The sequence below is a fragment of the Arachis hypogaea genome, chromosome 16 (assembly GCF_003086295.3).
Source record: "Arachis hypogaea cultivar Tifrunner chromosome 16, arahy.Tifrunner.gnm2.J5K5, whole genome shotgun sequence".
Lineage (NCBI taxonomy): Eukaryota > Viridiplantae > Streptophyta > Magnoliopsida > Fabales > Fabaceae > Arachis > Arachis hypogaea.
Window position 1 is genome coordinate 99747091 of NC_092051.1, and position 8124 is coordinate 99755214.

General features: G+C 38.0%; 1 non-coding gene across 1 annotated transcript; it reads right to left on the reverse strand.

The window, feature by feature from the left end:
• Positions 1-3995: 3995 nt before the first annotated feature.
• LOC112761405 (small nucleolar RNA R71) lies at positions 3996-4103 on the reverse strand. Its single transcript, XR_003181800.1, has one exon. It is a non-coding gene; the product is annotated as a small nucleolar RNA R71 (small nucleolar RNA).
• Positions 4104-8124: the final 4021 nt, after the last annotated feature.

The following is an 8124-nucleotide window of genomic DNA, read 5'->3' on the forward strand; positions in this document are numbered from 1 at the left end:
GTATATTTTTAGTAAGATCTAGTTACTTTTAGGGATGTTTTCATTAGTTTTTATGTTAAATTCACATTTCTGGACTTTACTATGAGTTTGTGTATTTTTCTGTGATTTCAGATATTTTCTGGCTGAAATTGAGGGACTTGAGCAAAAATCAGATTCAGAGGTTGAAGAAGGACTGCTGATGCTGTTGGATTCTGACCTCCCTGCACTCAAAGTGGATTTTCTGGAGCTACAGAACTCAAAATGGCGCGCTTATAATTGTGTTGGAAAGTAGACATCCAGGGCTTTCCATAAATGTATAATAGTCTATACTTTGGCCGAGTTTAGACGACGTAAAAGGGCGTTGAACGCCAGTTCTACGCTGCTGTCTGGAGTTAAACGCTAGAAACAAGTCACAAACCAGAGTTGAACGCCAGAAATACGTTACAACCTGGCGTTCAACTCCAGAAAGAGCCTCTGCACGTGTAACATTCAAGCTCAGCCCAAGCACACACCAAGTGGGCCCCGGAAGTGGATTTATGCATCAATTACTTACTTCTGTAAACCCTAGTAGCTAGTTTATTTTAAATAGGACTTTTTACTAATGTATTAGAAATCTTTTGATCATTTTGAGATCTCTAGACTCCCATGGGAGGCTGGCCACTCGGCCATGCTTACCCTCTATTATCACTTATGTATTTTCATACGGTAGAGTTTCTGCACTCCATAGATTAAGGTGTGGAGCTCTGCTGTCCCTCAAAGATTAATGCAAAGTACTACTATTTTCTATTCAATTTATCTTATTTCGCTTCTAAGATATTCATTCGCTCTTCAACCTGAATGTGATGAACATGAAAATCATCATCATTCCCTATGAACGCGTGCCTGACAATCACTTTCGTTCTACCTTCGACTGAATGAGTATCTCTTAGATTTCTTAATCAGAATCTTCGTGGTGTAAGCTAGATTGATGGCGGCATTCAAGAGGATCTGGAAAGTCTAAACCTTGTCTGTGGTATTCCGAGTAGGATTCAATGATTGAATGACTGTGACGAGCTTCAAACTTGCGAGTGCTGGGCGTAGTGACAGACGCAAAAGGAGGGTGAATCCTATTCCAGCATGATCAGGAACCTCAGATGATTAGCCGTGCCGTGACAGGGCATCTTGGACCATTTTCACAAGAGGAGGGGATGTAGCCACTGACAACGGTGATGCCCTTGCATAAAGCCAGCCATAGAAAGGAGTAAGACTGATTGGATAAAGACAGCAGGAAAGCGTAGGTTCAGAGGAACGATTGCATCTCCATACGCTTATCTGAAATTCTCACCAATGATTTACATAAGTATTTCTATCCTTCTTCTATTACTACATTTCGAAAACTACATAACTATTTTATATCCGCCTGACTGAGATTTACAAGGTGACCATAGCTTGCTTCATACCAACAATCTCCGTGGGATTCGACCCTTACTCACGTAAGGTATTACTTGGACGACCCAGTGCACTTGCTGGTTAGTTATGCGAAGTTGTGAAGATATGTAATAATTCACAACCTGAGTAACAATTTCGCATTATCAAGTTTTTGGCGCCGTTGTCGGGGATTGTTCGAGTTTGGACAACTGACGGTTCATCTTGTTGCTCAGATTAGGTAATTTTCTTTTTGTTTTGTTTTCAAAAATTTTTCAAAAAAATCTTTAAAAAAAAATTTCTCCCTTGTTTTTGAAAAAAATTTTAAAATAAAAATGTTTTCAAAAATATATTTTTCTTCAGAATTTTTAAGAATGAATTCTAGTGTTTCATGAAGCATGTTGAAGCCTATCTGGCTGTAAAGCCATACCCAAACTGCTTTGGGATTGGTCTTCAACTAATCACCTCAATGGAGCCATGCCCAATCCTTCTGGATAGGGTATGTCAGGCGTGTCATGTCTGAGTTACATACTAAAGCTTGGCTGGCTATTAAGCCATGCCTGACCCCTTGATTGGAGCTTTAGACTAAAAAGTATAAGATCCCTGGAATTCACATTAAAAATTTTGGAATCCTTATTTTTGTTTTTCAAATAATTTTCGAAAAAAATACAAAAAAATTAGAAAATCATAAAAATCAAAAAATATTTTTTGTGTTTCTTGTTTGAGTCATGTGTCATGTTATAAGTTTGGTGTCAATTGCATGTTCATTTTGCATTTTTCAAAAATTTTCATGCATTCATAGTGTTCTTCATGATCTTCAAGTTGTTCTTGGTAAGTCTTCTTGTTTGATCTTTGCATTTACATGTTTTGTGTCTTTTCTTGTTTTTCATATGCATTCCTGAATTCTTTATGTCTAAGCATTAAAGAATTCTAAGTTTGGTGTCTTGCATGTTTTCTTTGCATTAAAAATTTTTCAAAAATGTGTTCTTGATGTTCATCACGATCTTCATAGTGTTCTTGGTGTTCATCTTGACATTCATAGCATTCTTGCATGCATTCATTGTTTTGATCCATAATTTTCATGCATTGCATCGGTTTCTTGTTTTTCTCTCTCATCATAAAAATTCAAAAATTAAAAAAATATCTTTCCCTTTTTCTCTCTTAAAATTTCGAAAATTAGATTTGACTTTTTCAAAAATTTTTAAAATCTAGTTATTTTTATGAGTCAAATCAAATTTTCAATTTAAAAAAATCTTATCTTTTTCAAAATCTTTTTCAAAAATCAAATCTTTCCCATTTTTCTTAGTTATTTTCGAAAATTATAAAAATATTTTTCAAAAATCTTTTTCTTATTTTTATATCAAATTTTCGAAAATAACAATAACAATTAATGTTTTGATTCAAAAATTTCAAAGTCTGTTACTTACTTGTTAAGAAAGATTCAAACTTTGAGTTCTAGAATCATATTTTGTGATTTCTTGTGAATCAAGTCATTAATTGTGATTTTAAAAATCAAATCTTTTTCAAAAACTAATTTCTATCATATCTTTTCAAAAATATCTTCTCATCTTATCTTTTTCAAAATTTAATTTCAAAATATCTTTTCTAACTTCTTATCTTCCTATCTTTTCAAAATTGATTTTCAAAATTTGCTTCAACTAACTAACTAACTTTTTGTTTGTTTCTCATCTTTTTCAAAACCACCTAACTAACTTTCTCTCTCTATTTTCGAAAATATCTTCCCCCTTTTTCAAAAATCTCTTTTTAATTAACTAATTATTTTATTTTTTATTTGAATTTTCGAAAAACTACTAACCTTTTTCAAAATTACTTTTCGAAAATTACTAACTCTTTTTCAAAAATTATTTTCGAAAATCCTCTCCCTCTCTCATCTTATTCTATTTATTTATTCATCTACTAACATCTCTTCCTCACATCACTCACCAAATTCGAACCCCCTCTTCTATCTATGTTTGAATTTTTTTTCTCTTCTTTTCTTCTTCTACTAACAATAAGGAACCTCTTTACTGTGACATAGAGGATTCCTCTTCTTTTCTTTTTCTCTTCTCTTTCTTAAGAGCAGGGACAAAGAAAAAGGCATTCTTGTTGAAGCTGATCCAGAACCAGAAAGGACTCTGAAGAGAAAACTAAGAGAAGCTAAATTACAACAATCCAGAGACAACCTTATTGAAAATTTTGAACAAGTAAAGGAGATGGCAGCCGAACCCAACAACAATAATGCAAGGAGAATGCTTGGTGACTTTACTGCACCTAATTCCAATTTACATGGAAGAAGCATCTCCATTCCTACCATTGGAGCAAACAATTTTGAGCTAAAACCTCAGCTAGTTTCTCTTATGCAGCAGAACTGCAAGTTTCATGGACTTCCATCTGAAGATCCTTTTCAGTTCTTAACTGAATTCTTGCAGATCTGTGATACTGTTAAGACTAATGGAGTAGATCCTGAAGTCTATAGGCTCATGCTTTTCCCTTTTGCTGTAAGAGACAGAGCTAGAATATGGTTAGACTCTCAACCCAAAGACAGCCTGAACTCTTGGGATAAGCTGTTCACGGCTTTTTTAGCCAAGTTCTTTCCTCCTCAAAAGCTGAGCAAGCTTAGAGCTGATGTTCAAACCTTCAGACAGAAAGAAGGTGAATCCCTTTATGAAGCTTGGGAAAGATACAAGCAGCTGACCAAAAAGTGTCCTTCTGACATGCTTTCAGAATGGACCATCCTGGATATATTCTATGATGGTTTATCTGAGCTATCAAAGATGTCATTGGATACTTCTGCACATGGATCCATTTACCTAAAGAAAATGCCTGCAGAAGCTTAAAAACTCATTGACATGGTTGCTAATAACCAGTTTATGTACACTTCTGAGAGGAATCCTGTGAGTAATGGGACGCCTATGAAGAAGGGAGTTCTTGAAGTTGATACTCTGAATGCCATATTGGCTCAGAACAAAATATTGACTCAGCAAGTCAATATGATTTCTCAGAGTCTGAATGGAATGCAAGCTACATCCAACAGTACTCAAGAGGCTTCTTATGAAGAAGAAGCTTATGATCCTGAGAACCCTGCAATAGCAGAGGTAAATTACATGGGTGAACCATATGGAAACATGTATAATCCATCATGGAGAAATCATCCAAATCTCTCATGGAAGGATCAAAGGCCTCAACAAGGCTTTAATAATGGTGGAAGAAACAGGTTCAACAATAATAAACCTTTTCCATCATCCACTCAGCAACAGACAGAGAACTCTGAACAAAATACCTCTAATTTAGCAAACTTAGTCTCTGATCTATCCAAGGCCACTGTAAATTTCATGAATGAAACAAGGTCTTCCATTAGAAATTTGGAAGCACAAGTGGGCCAGCTGAGTAAAAGGATCACTGAAATCCCTCCTAGTACTCTCCCAAGCAATACAGAAGAGAATCCAAAAGGAGAGTGCAAGGCCATTGACATAAACACCATGGCCGAACCTGTAAGGGAAGGAGAGGACGTGAATCCCAAGGAGGAAGACCTCCTGGGACGTCCAGTGATCAATAAGGAGCTTCCCTCTGAGGAACCAAAGGACTCTGAGGCTCATCTAGAGACCATAGAGATTCCATTGAACCTCCTTATGCCATTCATGAGCTCTGATGAAGCTAGATGCCAAATTATTTGGCATTGATACTTGGGAAGATGAACCTCCCTTGTTCACCAATGAACTAAGTGATCTGGATCAACTGACATTGCCTCAGAAGAGACAGGATCCTGGAAAGTTCATAATACCTTGTACTATAGGCACCATGATCTTTAAGGCTCTGTGTGACCTTGGTTCAGGGATAAACCTCATGCCCCTCTCTGTAATAGAGAAACTGGGAATCTATCGGGTACAAGCTGCTAAAATCTCATTAGAGATGGCAGACAATTCAAGAAAACAGGCTTATGGACAAGTAGAGGACGTGTTAGTAAAGGTTGAAGGCCTTTACATCCCTGCTGATTTCATAGTCCTGGATACTGGAAAGGAAGAGGATGAATCCATCATCCTAGGAAGACCTTTCCTAGCCACAGCAAGAGATGTGATTGATGTGGACAGAGGAGAATTGATCCTTCAATTAAATGAGGACAACCTTGTGTTTACAACTCAAGGATCTCACTCTGCATCCATGGAGAGGAAGCATAAAAAGCTTCTCTCAAAGCAGAGTCAAACAAAGCCCCCACAGTCAAACTCTAAGTTTGGTGTTGGGAGGCCACAACCAAACTCTAAGTTTGGTGTTGAACCCCCATATCCAAACTCTAAGTTTGGTGTTGGTGAGTCTCAACAATGCTCTGAACATCTGTGAGGCTCCATGAGAGCCCACTGTCAAGGTATTGACATTAAAGAAGCGCTTGTTGGGAGGCAACCCAATTTTTATTTATTTATCTAACTATATTTTTCTTAGTTATATGTCTTTATAGGTTCATAATCATGTGGAGTCACAAAATAAATATAAAAATTGAAAACAGAATCAAAAACAGCAAAAGAAAAATTACACCCTGGAGGAAGACCTTACTGGCGTTTAAACGCCAGTAAGAAGCATGTTTTGGGCGTTCAATGCCAGAACAGAGCATGGTTCTGGCGCTGAACGCCAGAAATGGGCAGCATCTGGGCGTTTGAACGCCAGAAATGCACCCTGGAGGAGAGCTGGCGCTGAACGCCCAGAACAAGCATGGTTCTAGCGTTCAACACCAGAAATAGGCTGCAAATGGGCGATCAACGCCCAGAACAAGCACCAACCTGGCGCTGAACGCCCAGAGTTGGGTGCAAGGGCATTTTACATGCCTAATTTGGTGCAAGGTTGTAAATCCTTGAACACCTCAGGATCTGTGGACCCCACAGGATCACCTCAGGATCTATGGACCCCACAGGATCCCCACCTACCTCCACTCACTTCTTCTCACCCCTCTTTCACACAATCCCATAAACACTCTTCCCCAAAACCCTTCACCAATCACCTCAATCTCTCTTCCCCATCACCTCTTCACCACTCACATCCATCCACTCTTCCCCATAAACCTACCTCATAAACTCCACCTACCTTCAAAATTCAAAATCAATTTCCCACCCAAACCCACCCTAAATGGCCGAACCTTCACCCCCCTCCCATCCCTATATATAACCCTCCATTCTTCCTCATTTTCACACAACACAACTGATGCGTGGAAAACTTGTCTCTCAACAAATCTCCCTTCGGCAAGTGTACCGAAGTTGTCGTCAAGTAAAAACTCACAATAGAGTGAGGTCGAATCCCACAGGGATTGATTGATCAAGCAACTTTAATTAGAAGAATGTTCTAGTTGAGCGAATCCAGAATTTGGGTTGAGAGTTGCAGAAAATAAAATGGCGGGAATGTAAATAACAGAAAAGTAAATGCTAGAATTAAAGGACTGGAAGTAAATGACTGAAAATAAATTGCAGAATTGTAAATGGGAATGGAGGATTTGCTCATAAAAGTAAATCGCAGAAATTAAAGAGAATGGGTAAGATTAGAGATGGGGAGTTCATTGGGCTTAGGAGATGTTGCAATTCTCCGGATCAAGTTCATTTTCATCTCTTCCTCAATCAATGCACTCATTGATCTCCTTGGCAATCTTAAGTGATTGAATTGTAATTCCTTGCAATTCAATCTCTCAAATCTTGATCAATAGCCAATTCCTTGGTCAATTGCTCATGAGAAGAGATGAAGTATGGTCACTGATTATACCACATGCATTTCCCAAACCAAGTATTGAGAGGGTTACAGTCACATACCCATCCAAACCCAATTTGGTCCAGCATGAGAAAGCATTTCTAGCTTGATCTCTTCATTCCTCTTCCAAGGTTCAAAAGAGATCCAAGTTTGAATAGCTTCTCTTCCAAGATAACTACTCAATTGGATGAAGATCGAAAGCTTTCAAGTAAAATCAAGAGGAAAGATAGAAGAAGAACAATAAAAATTAGTATTGATCCATCAAATTACAACAGAGCTCCCTAACCCAATGAAAGGGGTTTAGTTGTTCATAGCTCTTGAAAATGAAAATAAAGATAGAGAATACATCATGAAACTAGAAATTGCAAAGAAAGTAAATACAGAGAGTAATTCCTCAGCCTCCAGAACTATTTTACAATTCAAAGCTACTCCTATATATACTACTCTTCTCAGCTTCTAGTTCACTATTCAAGTCTTGGGCCATTGGATCTTGAGTTTGAAGCAGTTCCTTTCTTTATTTGGGCTTGGTTTTACTTGCAGAGAGAAAGTGTGGAGTGGGCAGAGACTTAAGCTCAGGGCGTAAGGAGTGTTAATCATTTAATGAAAGTCCAATTTCGGGAACGTTAGTGACATTTAACATTGTCACTAACGTTCCAATGCACCCCTTTGCCTCACGTTAAAAGCCACGTTAACCTAGTTAACGTGGCTTTTAACGTTTGCCTTGTAAACCTTCGAGAACGTTAGTGACACTCAACATTGTCACTAACGTTCCAGTGTGCCCCTTCTTGCTTCAGGTTAAAGCACACGTTAACTGGGTTAACGTGGCTTCTAACATGGCCTTTGCCATCCTTCGAGAACGTTAGTGACATTCAACATTGTCACTAACGTTCCAATGTGCCCCTAGGTCTCACGTTAGAGTCCACGTTAACTAAGTTAACGTGGCTTCTAATGTGGCCATCTTTTAGCCATCCCAACGTTAGTGACAATGTTGAGTGTCACTAACGTTGGCTCATCCTTCAT